The sequence below is a fragment of the Pelodiscus sinensis genome, unplaced genomic scaffold (assembly GCF_049634645.1).
Source record: "Pelodiscus sinensis isolate JC-2024 unplaced genomic scaffold, ASM4963464v1 ctg64, whole genome shotgun sequence".
In the NCBI taxonomy this organism is placed as follows: domain Eukaryota; kingdom Metazoa; phylum Chordata; order Testudines; family Trionychidae; genus Pelodiscus; species Pelodiscus sinensis.
The window spans coordinates 151621-168850 of NW_027466015.1; the positions used below are offsets into that span (position 1 = coordinate 151621).

The 17230-nt window shown below is 47.3% G+C and overlaps 1 protein-coding gene across 7 annotated transcripts in view; it reads right to left on the minus strand.

Moving 5' to 3' along the window:
- The window catches only part of LOC102448959 (carbohydrate sulfotransferase 5), an 87678-nt gene that overhangs the window by 38149 nt on the left and 32299 nt on the right, over positions 1-17230 (minus strand). Inside the window, exon 1 of one of the 7 annotated variants that reach the window (XM_075918243.1) lies at positions 11378-13875. The exons of the other annotated variants lie outside the window; for them this stretch is intronic. The gene's annotated coding sequence lies outside the window, so the exon portion shown is untranslated. Of the gene's footprint in view, positions 1-11377; positions 13876-17230 lie in introns of those variants that run through there. 7 annotated transcript variants of the gene reach the window in all.

A 17230-nucleotide genomic window follows, 5' to 3' on the forward strand; every position in this document is an offset into this window, starting at 1 on the left:
TGTAGTGTGTAAGATTAACCAATAAGCCTTGGCTTATCAGTTCATCATGTACCTGACTACATGTTGGCATCCCTGTTCTGGAATACCTAAGGAACCGATGAAGAGATTCAAATATCTTATATTAAAATGTAATATCTTACATTTTACCCTCCTGATCTATTTATTTTGCTAATTTAGCACAAATTTTCTTTTTTCAGCCTAATGATTTGTTTACATCCCTAATTCTAGCCCTCAAAAGATGAAACCTCCTTCCAGTCCTCCGCTTCAGATACAATCTCGCATGACCTACGAAGCAAACTAGGGAAGTAAGGCCTAGACAAGCCTTCTAGATAGATAGCTACAGAGTTGTTTGAAAAACTGCACTGAAAGTATAGTTATCAGTGGAAGGGCTTAGAACAGTGGTCCCCAACCTTTTTAAGCACAAGGTTGCTTTTCAAATTTAAGTGCAATCCAGGATCTACGTCAGACCCAGATACCTTTGCCCCACCTCCTTTGTGCACCTCCTCTGAAGCCCTACCTCTGCTCACTCCGTCCTCCCTCTTGCTCCCATCCTCCCTCCCTTACACTGGGTCGGAACACAGGCTCTGGTCTTGGGCTAAGGGATTTGGAGTGTGAGAGGGGCTCTGAGCTGAGCCTGGGGCAGGGAGTTGGGGTGCAGGAAAGGGTTCAGGGTATAGGTTTTGTAAGGGAGTTGGGGCTGGGGCTTGGGGTACAGGAAGGGGGTTCATGACTGGGGCAGGGGTTTGGGATTCTGGCTCCAGCTGGACATTGCTTACCTCAGGTGGCTCCTGGGTGGTGGTACAGCGGGGCTAAGGTAGGCTCTCATCCCTGCCCTGGCCCTGCACCACTCTCAAAAGCAGCCAGCAAATTCCCTCCATCCCAAGCCGTGTGCCCTCCTCATTCTGTGATGATAGAATACAGGGTGGGAGGAGAGTACCCTGATATCAGAGCCCTCTCCTCTCCCTTCCCTGCTCTACACAGCAAACAGGAGGCTCCTGGGACAGGGGGCAGCTGAAGTGCTGTGCCTGCTAGCATCTTGGCCAAACCAGTCAGGATCACCTGTCAGAGGCTCCAAGATCTACTGGTTGGTGACCACTGGTATAGTGAGTGGGAGCTTGCAGGGATCTGTCATGGGTCAGGCACATATTCACCCTGCTGACACCATTATTGGACCTAACCAAGTGAGTTATAAGATCAAGAACACACATTCCTGTGCATCCAGAAATATAATTTATGCTATCGTGTGCCGAAAGTGTCCGTCTGCTTTGTACATTGGACAAACATCTCAGACACTTCGCCAAAGAATCAATGCCCACAAAACAGACATTAGACAGGATCACAAAGAAAAAACAGTTTCTTGCCATTTCAACCAGAAAGGACACTGTCTCAATGACCTAATCACATGCATCTTACTTCAGAAGACTTTCAAATCTGCACTTGAAAGGGAATCCTCTGAACTCTTATTCATGCTAAAATTCGACACTTTACGCCGGGGTCTTAACAAAGACCCCAACTACCTTACCCATTATCACCTCTAATACCATTAACTCACAGACATTTACCTTCTCCCCTTCCCCGCATCCCCCTTCTGTTCTGAAATTTGATTTGTCCTTTTCATATGTGTTCATTTTTTTAATTGTATCCTTTGGTATATATGGTTGTGACTATTTTCTTCCACTATTTGATCTGAGGAAGTGGGTCTGGACCACGAAAGCTCATCATCTAATAAACCATCTTGTTAGTCTTTAAAGTGCTACATACTCCTATATTTTGGAAAAATCATGGAAGGTATCCTTAAGGAATCCATTTTGAGGCACTTGGAAGAGAGGAAAGTGATTAGGAATAGTCAGCATGGATTCACAAAGAGAAAGTCATGCCTGACCAATCTGATTAGCTTCTATGATGAGGTAACTGGCTCTGTGGATGTGGGAAAGTCAGTGGATGTGATATACCTTGACTTTAGCAAGGCCTTTGATACGGTCTCCCATAATATTCTTGCCAGCAAGTTAAGGGAATGTGGATTGGATAAATGGATGGTAAGATGAATAGAAAGCTGGCTAGCAGGCCGGGCCCAGCAGGTAGTGATCAACAGCTCAATGTCAGGATGGCGGTCGGTTTCTAGCGGAGTGCCCCAAGGTTCCGTTCTAGGACCGGTTTTGTTCAATATCTTTATTAATGACCTGGATGAGGGGATGGATTGCACCCTCAGCAAGTTTGCAGATGACACTAAGCTAGGGGGAGAGGTAGATACGCTTGAGGGCAGAGATAGGGTCCAGAGTGACTTAGACAAATTGGAGGATTGGGCCACAAGAAATCTGATGAGGTTCAACAAGGACAAGTGCAGAGTCCTGCACTTGGGACGGAAGAATGCCAAGCATTGTTACAGGCTGGGGACCAACCAGCTAAGTAGTAGTTCTGCAGAAAAGGACCTGGTGGTTACAGTGGATGAGAAGCTGGGTATGAGTCAACAGTGTGCCCTTGTAGCCAAGAAGGCTAATGGCATATTAGGTTGCATTAAGAGGAGCATTGCCAGCAGATCTAGAGATGTCATTATTCTCCTTTATTCGGCTCTGTGTCATGATCATGAGGGATGGCCAGCAACCTAGGGATTAAGGGGTTAACTATACCTAAGACAGGTAGCAGTCTGCCAATAAAAATGCAGATAGGGATTTCAAACTGGGACAAAGGAATTTTTGGGTTTTTGGAGTTCTCTCTCTAGATACTGAGGGAGACAGACAAAATATCTCTCTCCAAGAAAAGACTCTCCACTATCTGTAAGTAGGGTAAAGTTTAGATAGATCTGTCAGGTTTTATTGATTTATGGTTTGGGAATGGGAATCTGATGTCTGCGCATTTAAAAATGTTTTTTTTCTCTCCTTTGTAACTAAATTTTGGCCCATGGCGGAATTCCCCATGGGTGTGCCTAGACTACAGGGTTTTTTCGAAAAAAGTAGCTGTGTCTAGACTGCAGCCACGTTCTTTCGAAAGTAAATCGAAAGAATGCAGCAGTTTTTTCCAATCATGGTAAACCTCGTTCTACGAGGAATAACGCCTTTTTTCGAAAGTACCCTTCAAAAAAAGGCGCTATTGAATGCAAACTGTGCTTTTTTGAAAGAGAGTGTCTAGACTCTCTTTTGAAAAAGCGGCTCGCTTTTTCGAAAAATCTGCTCGTAGTCTACACGCTCTCTTTCGAAAGAGGAAAACCTCTTTCAAAAGAGGCTTGTAGTCTAGACGTATCCCATGAGTTTATTAATTGGTGACTTTTCCATCTAGACATTATGCTTGTAACAGGAGTATTGTGGTGATAATAAAAGTTCTCTCTCTTTCTTTTTTATTAACCTGGTATTGGTTAATTTTTGTGTGTCCTGGTTTTACTTTAGGGCTGATATTTCCCAAGTGATCTCTTCCTTAGTTTCCTTATCATTACTTGGGTGGTGGCAGGGGATTTTTATCCCCAAAATCTAGGTTTTTAAGATTTTGGGGGGAAGTTTTATACCAAAGCCTGGAGATAAGGTTTTGGGGTATTTTTTGCGGGCCCCCACTTCTGCATTCATCATGCCAGAGTGGGGATTAAGCCTTGACATCCTGTTACAGACTAACTCGGCTACCCCTCTGATGTATAAGAAGGGGAGATCTGGCCATTAGAACTCTGGGTTCAGTCCTGCAACCCAAGCCTCAGAGGAACCCCGATTCCTCACTCAGTCAGCCTTGCCTGGCCATGACAGACTGGTAACTATTCACCATCTGCAGGACATCTGTGTGTGCATGGGCTTGCCTTTATAAAGCATAGGCTAACTGCTTTTATACTGTATTCTCAATAAATGCAGTGTATTGTCTTTTCCCATGAAAAAGATACCATGTGCTTCTCATAAGCATAACATTATTGGTGGAGAATTGTGAGAGAGGGTAGCATATGCTGTTGTTTGTTGAGAAACAAAAGAAAAGTGGTAAAAGGAGACTATACTGCAGAAGAGTTTGACTGCAGTGGTAAGTTTTTATACCACAGAAATGTTTTTGGGATATTGAAGTAATTGACCATTAAGGTGCGAACACCCCATGTGGTAGAAGACTAGGTAAAGAGTGGAGGAAAACTAGATTTCTCATTCCTCCGTCCTAGAGTTGCTAGCACTAAAAAGAAGGGAGGTTAATTAGTTTTCTTGCTCCAGGAAAAGAGGAATTGTCTTAAAGGTATATACACCATCGGTTGTAGGCAAGGCCAAATTTAAGAGAAGGGTTTAGTATTCCATTCTCCAACCCACTTCCTGGGGAAATAATTTTAAGGTGATATTGCTTCTGTTGTAGTATGGTCGAGCCCAAAAAAATGAACAAAGCTTAGCATCTCCGTTCTACCTTGTGGTGGGTCCTAAAGGTACAAGACAAATAAGAGTAAAGATTGCTGGGCACAGTGGTGCAAAGATTCATAAACCCCCCATGAAAAGGAGAAAAAGTAAAGTATATCTTTGGAACAAATACTGCAAAAGTGTAGGCTGATAATGCCTTAGCTGATATTTATACCATGCAGACCTTGAAAATAAAACCCTTAACCACAATAAGAAATACTGCCAAAGTCTGGTTGTCATGAGAAACCTGTGATGAGGCATTTAAAAAAAATTAGCCTATTGAAGAAATCAAAATTTGGATTTACTCAAGAAAAGGAACCAGGAGATGCGAGGGCTAGCTGAGGAGCCCACACTCCTTGCTAAATTGGTAATGGAACAAAGCCTGTGTCCATGGAAAGGGGCAAGAAAAACAGGATCAGGCCCAGACAAACAGCCATTCAGCAAGGAAAGCAGGATCAAGGCCAGACAAGCAGGAAGACATAAGATAAAGAGATTGAAGGTCTTGTGGCAGGAGAAAGGAAAAACATTAAGTACGGGCATTTAAAAATTAGATCCTTGAAACAATACTTGGAATAGTAATGTCTACATTTTTATTTTTGGTAAAAAAACCCAAGAGTAAAAAGTCAATTCTGCAGAGTCTGGAGGGAAATAAGCAGTTAAAATATTGTAAAAATGCTAAAAAGAAAAAGTGAAGAACTCTTGGTTTCTTTGCAGCCATTCTGAAAGAAAAATGGGCCCTTTTCCAAAGGAATGTCTGCAAATGTCTTTTATTCATGCTTAAATTTGACACTTTACGAACAGGCCTTAACAAAGATGCTAATTACCTTACACATTATAAAGACAGCTTCCCCACTTATCACCCCTGATTAGCCATTCATTGACTTATAAACAGCTATTCCCTCCCTCCCTCTCCCTCGCTCCACCTTCTGTACTAAATCTGATTTGTCAGTTTAATAATGTGTTCACTTTTTCCCTTGTATTCCTTTGGTATATACGGCCATGCCAATTCTCTTTCAGAATATGATCTGAGAAAGTGGGTCTGGCCCGTGAAAGCTCATCACCTATTAAAACATCTTGTTAGTCTTTAAATAGATTTTCCTTTTGTTTTAGCAAGATCAGACTAATATGGCTATCTCTTTACTACTATTCAACATGCAAGGCACTACATTTAGCCATTTGGAATGGAAATCCATCAACCATATGAAAAAACCTGCACAGATCCAGACAGACATCATCTTACTATCCAACTGCAAAAAGATGGACATTGTACTGAACGTGAACAATCCATTAAGATCAACATACTGTACTGATTATAGTGAGAGACTGTGCCACACACTATCCAAGAAATTAAGAATAGTGATAGAGATGTAGCCGTGTTAGTCTGGGGTAGCTGAAGCAAAATGCAGGACAATGTAGCACTTTAAAGAAATTAAGGAACCACTTGATATAGTATTCTACACAAGAAACAGAAGATTATCAAGAATGACATCTCTAACCTTGAAAATCTCATCTCAAGACAAACATCCATACTGGTTAACATCTTACAGGACTTTTATTACACCAGACAAGAAATCTACTATACACACTTCTATTCCCTACAAAAAAGAAAAGACAATAAACTTTCTAAACTACTCCACACCACTGGATACTACAACAGCAACTACCTCAGACCACCAGATAATACTGTCAACCTCTCTAGCTACAAACTCAACCCAGCAGAAGAGTCTGTTTTATCTTAGTGTTTCTTTCTGCTCCACCTCCCCCATGAACTGGATTCAATTTTGTGGTGACCTTGAAACTTTCTTTCGCTGCCTCCGTCTACAAGAATACTTCCAAACTACCCATGAACATCAATCTGACCAACTAGATCCCCCGCTATCAACACCAAAAGAAAAAAATTTCTATGTGGACTCCCCCTGATGGTTGTAATTACAATCTGGATTTCTATATACAATGCTTCCGCAACAATGCACAGACTGACATTATGCACAAACAACAACAAGTGACATACAATCTCAGTTGCGCTGAACGCTATGCTATCCAGAGTATCAAAAACAACCCCGACATTATAATCAAACCGGCTGACAAAGGGGGTGCTGTGGTCATTATGAATAAGTCAGACTATGAACAGGAGGCGGCTAGACAACTCTCTAACACCACATTTTACAGAACTCTCTCATCTGATCCCACTTCACAATACCAAAAGAAACTACTCTGTCTCCTTAAGGAACTCCCTACCTCTACTCGGGACCAAATTCACACAGAAACTCCTTCTGAACCCCAACCGGGATTGTTCTATTTACTTTTCAAAATCCATAAACCTGGACACCCCGGACGTCCCATCATTTCAGGTATTGACACACTCACTACTGGATTATCCAGCTATGTAGACTCTCTCCTCAAACCCTATGTAACCAACACTCCCAGCTATCTCCGAGATACCACTGACTTCCTGAGAAAACTACAAAACATCGATAACCTCCCTGATAACACCATCCTTGCCACCATGGTTGTAGAAGCTCTCTACACTAATATTCCACATGAAGATGGATTAGAAGCAATTAGAAACACTATCCCAGAGGATACCACTGCCAGTCTGGTAGCAGACCTATGTAACTTTGTTCTCACCCACAATTATTCCAATCTGAGGACATCTTATACCTCCAGATCAGCGGCACAGCCATGGGTACCCACATGGCCCCACAGTACACTAACATTTTTATGGCTGACTTAGAAGAATGTTTCCTCACATCCCGTCCCCTTTTACCCTTCCTCTACTTAGGCTACATCAATGACATCTTTATGATCTGGACCCATGGTCAAGAAACACTGGATGCATTCCACAGAGACCTTAACAACCTACACCCCACCATCACTCTCAGCCTTGACCATTCTACACGAGAGATCCATTTCCTGGGCACCACAGTACAAATCACTAATGGAAAATTAAATACCACTCTCTACAGAAAACCCACTGACTGCTACACTTACCTACATGCCTACAGCTTCCATCCAGGACACACCATACAATCCATCATCTATAGTCAAGCCCTTCGATACAACCGCATCTGCTCTAATCCCACTGACAGAGACCAGAAACTTCGAGATCTCTACCAAGCATTTGTAGATCTCAATTATCCACCGGGGGAAATAAAAAAACAAATTGAAAGAGCCAGACGAATACCCAGAAACCATCTACTTTAAGATAAGCCCAAGAAAACCAACAATAGAACACCACTTGTCATCACCTATAGCCCCCAACTTAAACCCCTCCAAAGCATTATCAGTAACCTACAACCTATACTGGAACAGGATACTACACTCCGAGAGACTCTGGGAGACAGACCCATACTCTCCTATAGACAACCATCTAACCTCAGGAAGATTCTTACCAACAACCAAAGGACATACCACACCAATACCAACCCTGGAACTTTATCTTGCAACAAACCCTGTTGCCAACTTTGTCCACAGTTACTCTGGTGACACCATCACTGAACCTAACCATGTCCGTTATACGATCAAGGACACATATTCCTGTTCGTTCAGAAATATAATTTATGCCATAGTGTGCCAACAGTGTCCTTCTGCTATGTATATTGGACCGACTTCTCAGACACTTTGCCAAAGAATTAATAATTAATGCCCACAAATCAGACATCTTCACAAGGAAAAACCTGTCAGTTTGCATTTCAACATACCTTGACATAGTCTTAACGACCTTACTACATGCATCTTACTTCAAAGAGACTTTAACACCAGATTACAGAAAGAAACTTCAGAATTTTCATTCATGCTTAAATTTGACACTTTACTAATGGGCCTTAACAAAGATGCTAATTACTTTACACATTATAAAGATAGCTTCCCCACTTATCACCCCCGATCAGCCATTCATTGACTTATAAACAGCTATTCCCTCCCTTCCTGTCCCTACCTTCTGTTCTAAATCTAATTTGACAGTTTAATAATGTGTTCACTTTTCCCCTTGTATTCGTTTGGTATATATGGTCATGCCAATTCTCTTTCAGAATATGATCTGAGGAAGTGAGTCTGGCCCACCAAAGCTCATCACCTATTAAACCATCTTGTTAGTCTTTCAAGTGCTACATAGTTTTCCCTTTTGTTTTTGCAAATAATCCAGGCAAAAAGACAATCTATGATGGGCAGGACCCTCAAGGTAGCTTTCTTGCTATCTCGGGCATTCTTCACCTGCTGGCAGGTGGCGCAGGACCAGCAGTACCACAGCACAGCCACAAAAGCTCTGGAGCAGCCTCTGCCGGGTGCGCCGGATCCCCAGGTGTCCTGAGAACAGGACGTCATGGGCCAGGTGCAGCAGCCTGCGGTATTTTTGGGGAAAAACCAGCTGCCGCTGGACCCCCCTCGACTCCACTTTCTCGGGGGGACCACTCCCATTACAGGAATCCCCTCTCCCACAAGAGCCTCTTCCGGCAGCTTCCCCACAGGGGCTGAGCTACATCGAGGCCAACCCAGTCCCTCAGCTTCTCCAAGGAGAGATCTGTCGGCACCTCACCCTGGAATTCAGCAGCTGGGGAAGGGACAGGGACCTGTTCCCTCCCCACTGCCTGGGTCCAGGGTCCCAGCTCTGTTGAGCCCAGCCCCCTGGGGTCCCTTGTCTGCTGGGATAGGGCCTAGCGCCCCCTGCAGAGTGCCCTCCCCAGGGCCAGGGCCTCGGGCCCTTCGCTGGCTCTGGGTAACGACCAGGGCATTGTGGGGTCCTTCCAGCCAATCCTCAAGGTCCCGGCCCATCAGCACCCCAGCAGGCAGGTGCTGGTGTACCCCCACTTCCTTGGGGCCCTCTGCCCCCCATTTGAGATGCACTTGGGCCACAGGCACCTTGAACGGGGTCCCATCTATGCCCGTCAGGGTCAGGTGGGCACTAGGCACCATGCAGTCTGGGGTCACTAGCTCAGGATGGGCCAGCGTCACCTCCACGCCCATATCTCAGTAACCCATCACCTTCCTGCCATCCACTTCCAGGGGTAGGAGGCACTCGCTCCACAGGGGCTGCCTTGCCCCAAACCAGTACACGGAAAAACCTGCCTCTGGAGCATCAAGTCTCCCTGAGGAGCTGGCCTGAGTGGCCTCCCCTACCTGAGCTGAGGGCAGCCTGCCAGCTGCTGCCACGGGGACAGCCTGCTCCTCCTCCAGCCCTACCCAGTTAACCCTGGGAAGTCTCGGGCTGTGGAGCCTGTCTTGGCGCTTGAGGCACTGAGCCTGCTTGTGGCCCCTTTGCCCACAGCAATGGCAGGTCAGGTCCTGCAGGTACCCTCAGGCCAGCTGGTCCCCCTGGGTACTGGCTGGCCCTCTGGGGGGAAGGTTGTTGGGCCCTCCCCTCTGGGACCCCTCCACAGGCGCTTTCCCCAGTTGCACAGCCATGAACCAGTCTCTCTGGGCTTCCCTTTCATACCTGGGCAGGCTGCCTGTGAACTCATCAGCCAGCTTCCCTGTCCGTGTGGGTCCTCCGGCTTCCTGTCCTTCAGCCACAGTCTCAGGTCGGGCAGGCACATTTCATAGAACCGTTTCCAGGACCATAAGCTTAACCAGGTCCTCTGTGGTCTGGGCCCCAGTCCCGCACACCCACTGTCAGAAGTATTGTATCAGGCAGGAGGCCAGGTCTATGCAGGTCTCCTCAGGGCCTTTCTGCGCACACTTGAACTTTTTCCTGTATGCCTCAGGGGTCAGCCCAAACTTGTGCAGCAGGGCCTGTTTGACCCGGTCATAGTCCCCCTGCTGCAGCCCCTCCAGCTGGCCGAGCACCTCTGCAGCCTTCTGATCCAGTAATGGGGTGAGCTGCTGGAGCCAGTCAGTGGGGAGACCAGATGCAGCTTGCAGGCTCACTCAAAGGAATTAAGGAATCCATCCAGGTCCCCCACATCCTTACACTAGGACAGCACAGACCTCTCAAAGTGCTCTGTAGTCCCAGGCCCCTCGGGCCCCTCCCCATTCACTGCAGCTGGGGCCTCTCTGCTCCTCAGCTCTGCTGTGGCCCGCTCATGCTGCCGTTGTCTCTCCTGTTCCTGGCACTGTCTCTCTTGGTCCTGGCGCTCCTCCCTACAATCCTCCAACTCCTTTAGCCGGAGCTCAATCTCCAGCCATCGCAGATCCACTGAGGGGGACCCCGCCCAGGACGAACCGCTGCTGGTCTAGTGTGGCTTGGTGGGTACCGCGTCTGGCTGGCAGTCTCCTGCCGTCTCTCCCTGCCTCAGATCCTGAAACACTTCTAGGGGCAATCTGGCTGCTCCCAACCGGGACAGGATCCAGCCCCCTGGAATGATCATTCTCTTCCAGCTGGACAATTAGCTGGACCTTGGTCAATTTCCCCATGGGCAGGCCTCTTTCCTTGCACAATTCCACAGCGCCTGTCTTAAGGAATTGAGTGTAGGCCATCTCCCTGCCATTCCCCAGGGTGCAGACTCATAGGTTGATGCTGCAGCACCCCACGATACCAAGGAAGACCCCCTCATTGTGACAGCCTCCTTGAGCGCCTTTTCCCACAGGGGATAGATCACAGACCCCTCTGTCTCCTGGGGCCACTTCCCATGGTCTTGGGGAACTCTCCTTCTCCAAGGCCACACTCAGGTTAAGCTGCCTGTCCCTCCGCTTCCTGGAACCACTTCTCACTGCCTCCAGCACCTGGCTCTTGCAAGCCCCCTTCCTTCTACTGTGTCCCAGTCACTGCCGGATGTTCCATCCACAGGATACAGTCCAACCATCCTCTGCTACCATTCTCATGGAGTATCGGGAAGTCCCCGACCCTGCACCCCCATCCGCAGCCAGATGTGACTTTCAGCTGGCAGGTAGAACAGAAGGCTTATTGGTTCATAGGGACACAGCGTAGCTTAGAATTGATGTTCACACAGGACCAAGAGCAGGCAGCCTTATTCCTCTCAAGAAGGGGACCCAGGCTCTTCTCCCCCCTTTTCCTTCTTCAACATCCTTCTCTCCTCCTAACCCAGCTGAGACTGACCCTTCTCCCAGGCCCTACCCCCAAGTATGGTGTCAGTCCCGCCTACCTTTTGTCTACCTTTCCGGGCAGGAGTTATCTCCTATGTCTGGCCCTCTGGTGTCTGGGCCCAATACACATCTGCAGTGAGTCATGCCCAGCCTCTTCCTCCTCATGCAGAGTGCGCTGTAGTGGGGACAGGGAGGTAGGGAAACTGAGGTACACACACACAGAGCACAATACAGCAGAGTGAATGTAACAACCGAGTGAACACAGGACTATAAGAGGGGACAACACCCCCACTACGTCACACAGCTATGTAGAAAAAGGGCAAGAAATGTTGAGAGAGAGAGAGAGAGTGTGGGTGTGGGTGTGTGTGTGTGTGTACACACAGCTGGTCCCCAACTTACGAACGAGTTACGTACCAAACACTAGGTCGTAACTTGATCTGTTCGTAAGTCAGATTCCATTCATTTACGTATGGCCGCGCTGTTCGTAAGTGTGGATTTCGTTCCTAACTCAGGGACTGGCTGTATAGGAGGTTGGTCGTAAATACAAAAGGTCTTAAGTCAATGCGTTCATAACTCGGGGACTGGCTGTATATATATTAGTGAGTGTGACGGGGTGGATCGCCCCCACCCGGCCGAAGCCAATCCGCCTTGCACTGACCTCGCGGTAGCACTCGCATTCCTCAGGGCTGGCTGGGAAGCGTTGACGCCGTGCACGCACTGTGCAGCAGTGGCAGCCCAGCTGACGGGGGGAAGAGCAGCTGCAGAGCAGAGGCTGGACGTCGGGACACGCTGGGGAGGTCGGCGGGTGACATCACCAGGTCAAGGGGAGGGCGGGGGGATAAAAGGCCGATGGATAGGGCCAGAAGGGGGAAGAAGGAGGTAGGGAGTGGGAGAGGAGGCGAGTGTGGGCAAGGGCACGGATAATGAGAGAGGATGAAGGGACGCCGCTGGAGCCAGTGGGGTAGGAAGCAGCCCAGGGCAGGGCCTGTGGACGCGGCCAGCAGGCTGGTGAGTTTCGGGACCCCTCCCCACACACACACACACACACACACACACACACCACCAGCCAGCCAGGATGCGGTGAACCTGTCCTTAGGGCCCTGGGCTGGGGCCCGTAAGAGAGGGCAGGCCCGGGCCCCCCTACCCTGTGCTCCCAGACCGGAGAGGCTCCGAAGCCCAGCGCTGTGGCCACGAATGGCTGCTGGACCAAGGGGGTGACAAGTAAGAAATGAAGGTGAGGGACTGGCCCCAAGGGCTTGAGAGAGAGACACGGGGATGAGTCTGAGGACCCCCCCCCATGTACAGTGAGGTTTATGAAATTCTGTTTTGTAAGCTTAATGTAAATTGGTTTTATTTTGAGTAAGGCCATTTAATTGAAAGCTGCAGAACTAACAAGACACTTTTTGCCAGACACAGGTAACTAGTGTTGCTTGGCTTTTGTATTTAGCATTTAACCCTTAAGGTACCTCAATACTTTATATTTTTATAGCTCAAGTTGTGGCTGTTACAAGAGGCAGCCAGAACCAGGAAAATGGAAAAAGATTCAATGGGAAGAAATTCTGGATTTTGGGGTTTTTTTGTATCAATAGTAGATAAGAGCTAAAAGTAAAGAAAAAAAGGCAATGTTAAAAACACATTGAACCTTAAGGTGGCTCTAAGTAAACAGACTGTCAATTTGATAAAAGTTCATGAAAATTGTGAGAATAAAAGTTACATCCTATATAAAAATTAATGACTAAAGTAATGTTATAGCAAACTATAAAAAACGTGCATTTTCCTGTGACACATGCAAAGTATATTGTAAAGGGGGTTAAAAAAAGGATTATTGTAATAATGCTTCTTGGCTATTTTCTGTGAATAAACTTAAGGCTTAACACAGCAGAGAAACTTATTAACCTAGTGTAGCCAGACAGGAATCCCCCTTGTAACATCCATTTTTGCTTTCCTGGAGCATCCAGGGCACACAGAGCAGAAGGCCCAGGCTGTGTGACTGTGAATGGCTGTAAACAGAGATACGCCAAATGCTGACCAAGAGGCTGCCAAGGGGTGCCCTTGACTCAAACCCATATTGATACAAACACACATCCATCCGCGGGGGGAGGAATCTCTCGCCCAGTAAAAAAATGTCTAGTACTCACAATTTAGTTATCTCTCTTGCAAGTGTAAATTAACTTGAAACTTGCTTGTAAGAACTGGCGCCACAAAACGGACCTGTACAATTCGGTATCTTAGATAAGAAAGAGGATACGGGCCCCCAGGGGTATAAAGATGGGTCCAGCAGCACATTTTCTCTGAGTGTCAATCTACCATCTATCTGCTGGTCAAGTTAGGTGTTTGATCTCCCGAGGTTCCAGAGGGGACGCCCACCTCGTATTCGTCTTTCCTAGGAATTGAGAGACCGGCCCTGGCCTGACACGCTGGAGTCGAGAGGCACAGAAAGGGGTAAAAATTGTACCTGGATGTGGTCCTTTGCTTAAGTATATATATACATAGTGTTAGAGCTCTTTAAAGATTAAGCTGTCACTTGGTACCATTATTTCTATTTTCTATCTTTATCTTTTTCCTGTGGTCATTTTTAAGACGTGTGTGTGTGTGTGTGTGTGTGTGTGTCTATATATATATATATATATATATATATATATATATATATATATATATATATATATATATATATATGCTAGCATTTAAGAAAGAGAGCAATAGCCATTGTAACCATATGCTTTTATGAGTCTTTTAATAAACCTGTAACTGTTTAAGCTTTAACCTGACTCCTCCAGTTGCTGTAACAGAACCAAGCACAATTTAAAAGAACTTCAGCCGGTCATAAAGGGACAGACATAGGGAGAGCTTGGGCATTTGGATCTGTGTCACTCCCAGGTGACAAGATCCGTTGGGGCACCTTTTCAGCCTTTCCTAGGCTGCCCGCTGCGAAGGAACCCCTGTGTTCTAGCAGCTAAAATCTAAGGTGTAATAAGCTCTTCCTATATAACGGGGTGTCTGTTGGCCTGCTGGCCACCCTCTGCAATGGGACCCTGGTCCTAGCAGTAAAGACACGGACGTTAATCCTTTTCTCGGAAACACACACACACACACACACACACACACACACACACACACATACACACTGCCCTGACCGTCGGCTGACACCTAGTCTGCTGTATAAAGAGGGAAACTGAGGTACACTACCTCATGAATTAAATGATTGAACAGTGGGATAATTCACCTTAAACCCTTAAAGGGAAGAAACTATTGAAACTTGGCCTGCTTACAAAACAAAAACATAGGTAAGTATGGAGGAATCAGCAAGAATATTTGTAAAAAGAGGAGTATTTTAAGATATAATGTGCCATCCCCAAGAGGATAGAAAAATGTTTTTGTCTTTCAGAACATCAGGAAGAGCCGGCACCAGCTGAACACCTTAAAATACCATGGATCTATTGTTGCAACAAAGATTGTGTTTTATGTTTGTTTGTCTTGTGGTGTTCGTCTTATTGCTAGCATTGCTGTGTATCGTGCTAAATAATACTACATTAGGCAGAAAAGAATTAATAAGCATTTTGGACTGTATTTACAAAAAAAAGTGTCTCAGAAGGACAGAGGCCAAGGAATGCCAGTCTTGATAATAGGAAAACACCCAAAAGTGGTAAAGACATATTTAAGGGCAAGATAAGAACGGTCACTTACCTGTAACTGTTGTTCTTCAAGATGTGTTGCTCATTTCCATTCGAATTAGTTGTGTGCACTGCGTGCACTGCGTCTTCCAGAACGTTTTCCCTAGCGGTACCCATAGTGCCGGCAGGGTGCCCCCTGGAGTGGCACCGCCATGGCGGGGCATAAGTACCCCTGCCGGCGCTGCCCCACCCCAGTTCCTTCTTGCCAGATGCTCCGACGAAGGGGAGGTGGGGGGGGGAGTCGAATGGACATGAGCAACACATCTCGAAGAACAACAGTTACAGGTAAGTAACCGTTCTTTTCTTCGAGTGGTTGCTCATGTCTATTCAAATTAAGTGACTTCCAAGCCAACCCCACTTCAAGGAGGAGGGATCGGAGCACTCAGAAAGAGAAGTCCACGAAAGTTGAACAACTCAAACAAATTTATTCAATCAAGCGAACACAGAAAAACTGAATAAAGTGCAATGTGACACTGATAAACCATACATATTTACAATACAGAGCTGAGGACTGCAGAGCCCACCCCTGTGTCCTCCCTGGCCTGCTGTGCCAGCGCATAGTGCGTTGTAAAGGTATGGAGCGACGACCACGTGGCCGCCCTGCAGATTTCAGTGATTGGAACCTGCGCCCCAAAAGCTACAGAGGACGCCTGCGCCCTAGTGGAATGTGCTGTAATCCAGGGCAGGACCTTCCCGGCCAAGGCATAACACTCCCTGATACACCCTGTGACCCAATTGGACAACCTCTGGGTCGATATGAGGAGCCCTTTCATCCTGTCAGCGACAGCGATAAACAATTGTGTGGATTTGCGAAAGGGTTTAGTCCTATCAATATCAAAAGCTAGCGCATGTCTAGCATCCAGGGAATGGAGCACTTGCTCCTTAGGGGAGGCTTGGGGCTTTGGAAAGAAAACTGGGAGGTAGATTTCCTGGGACAAATGGAATGGTGACACCACCTTGGGGAGAAAAGCCGGATGAGGGTGGAGCCTCACATTGTCAGAAAACACTAGGTAGGGCAGGTTTACAGTTAACGCCCTCAACTCGGAGACCTTGCGAGCCGATGTAATGGCCACAATGAATGCAACCTTCATAGAGAGGTGCTTCAAAGAACACGTGGCCAGCGGCTCAAAAGGGGGCGATACAAGCCTAGACAACACGAGGCTGAGGTCCCAAGTGGGCAGAGGGGGTCTAACCGAGGGATACAACTTATCTAAACCCTTAAGGAACCTTTTGACCACAGGGTCGGAAAACAGGGAAACTCCTGTCGAACCAACATGGAAGGCGGAGAGAGATGCCACATGGACTTTGACAGAGGAGGTAGAGAGGCCACTGGACCTAAGTTCAAAGAGGTAGTCCAGAATGGACGGAACAGGTGCATAGGATGGGTGCACTCCCCTTCTGGACGCCCAAGACGAGAAGCGCTGCCACTTGGCCACATACGAACACCTGGTAGACAGTTTCCTACTACTTAGGAGCACCATCTGTACCTCCTGGGAAAATTCCCTTTCTGGTTGAGTCAGCCACGGATAAACCAGGCCGTTAGGTGGAGAGACCTGAGATTCGGGTGAAGCATGGTCCCCCCGTCCCAAGGTTGGGTCAGGAGATCCCAAGCTGGCGGGAGTGTTACAGGCTCCTCGCTGAGCATGTCCACCAGTATAGGGAACCAGAATTGTCTGGGCCACCAAGGGGCTATCAGGATGACCGTGGACCTGAAGGTCTTGACCCTGGTCAGAACCCTGGGAATTAGGGGAAACAGAGGGAAAGCATAGAGGATGCCCGCTAGCCATGTCACCGTCATGGCATCCCCCCAGGAGCGTTCCCCCAGCCCCAACAGGGAGCAGTAACTCTGACACTTGGTGTTGCGTGCCGAGGCAAATAGGTCTAGTAGGGGACAGCCCCACCTGTGGAAGATCTGACAAAGAGCTGAGTCCTTGAGAGACCGTTTGTGGGCTCCAAAGGACCTGCTCAGAGCATCGGCCAGCAGGTTTTTGCAGCCCGGCAGGTACTCTGCCTGCAAAACTATGTCGTGCTCTACGCACAGGTTCCAGAGGCACAGAGCCTCGCGACAGAGGGGAGGTGACTGGGCTCCTCCCTGCCTGTTGAGGTAAAAAACAGCCGCCATGTTGTCATGCGGACCAGGATAGAACGGCGAGAGAGCTTTGACAGGAAGGTCTCACGCTCTTCTGACTGCCCTGAGCTCCCGGACATTTATGTGCAGGGCCTGCTCTGCAGGGGACCAGA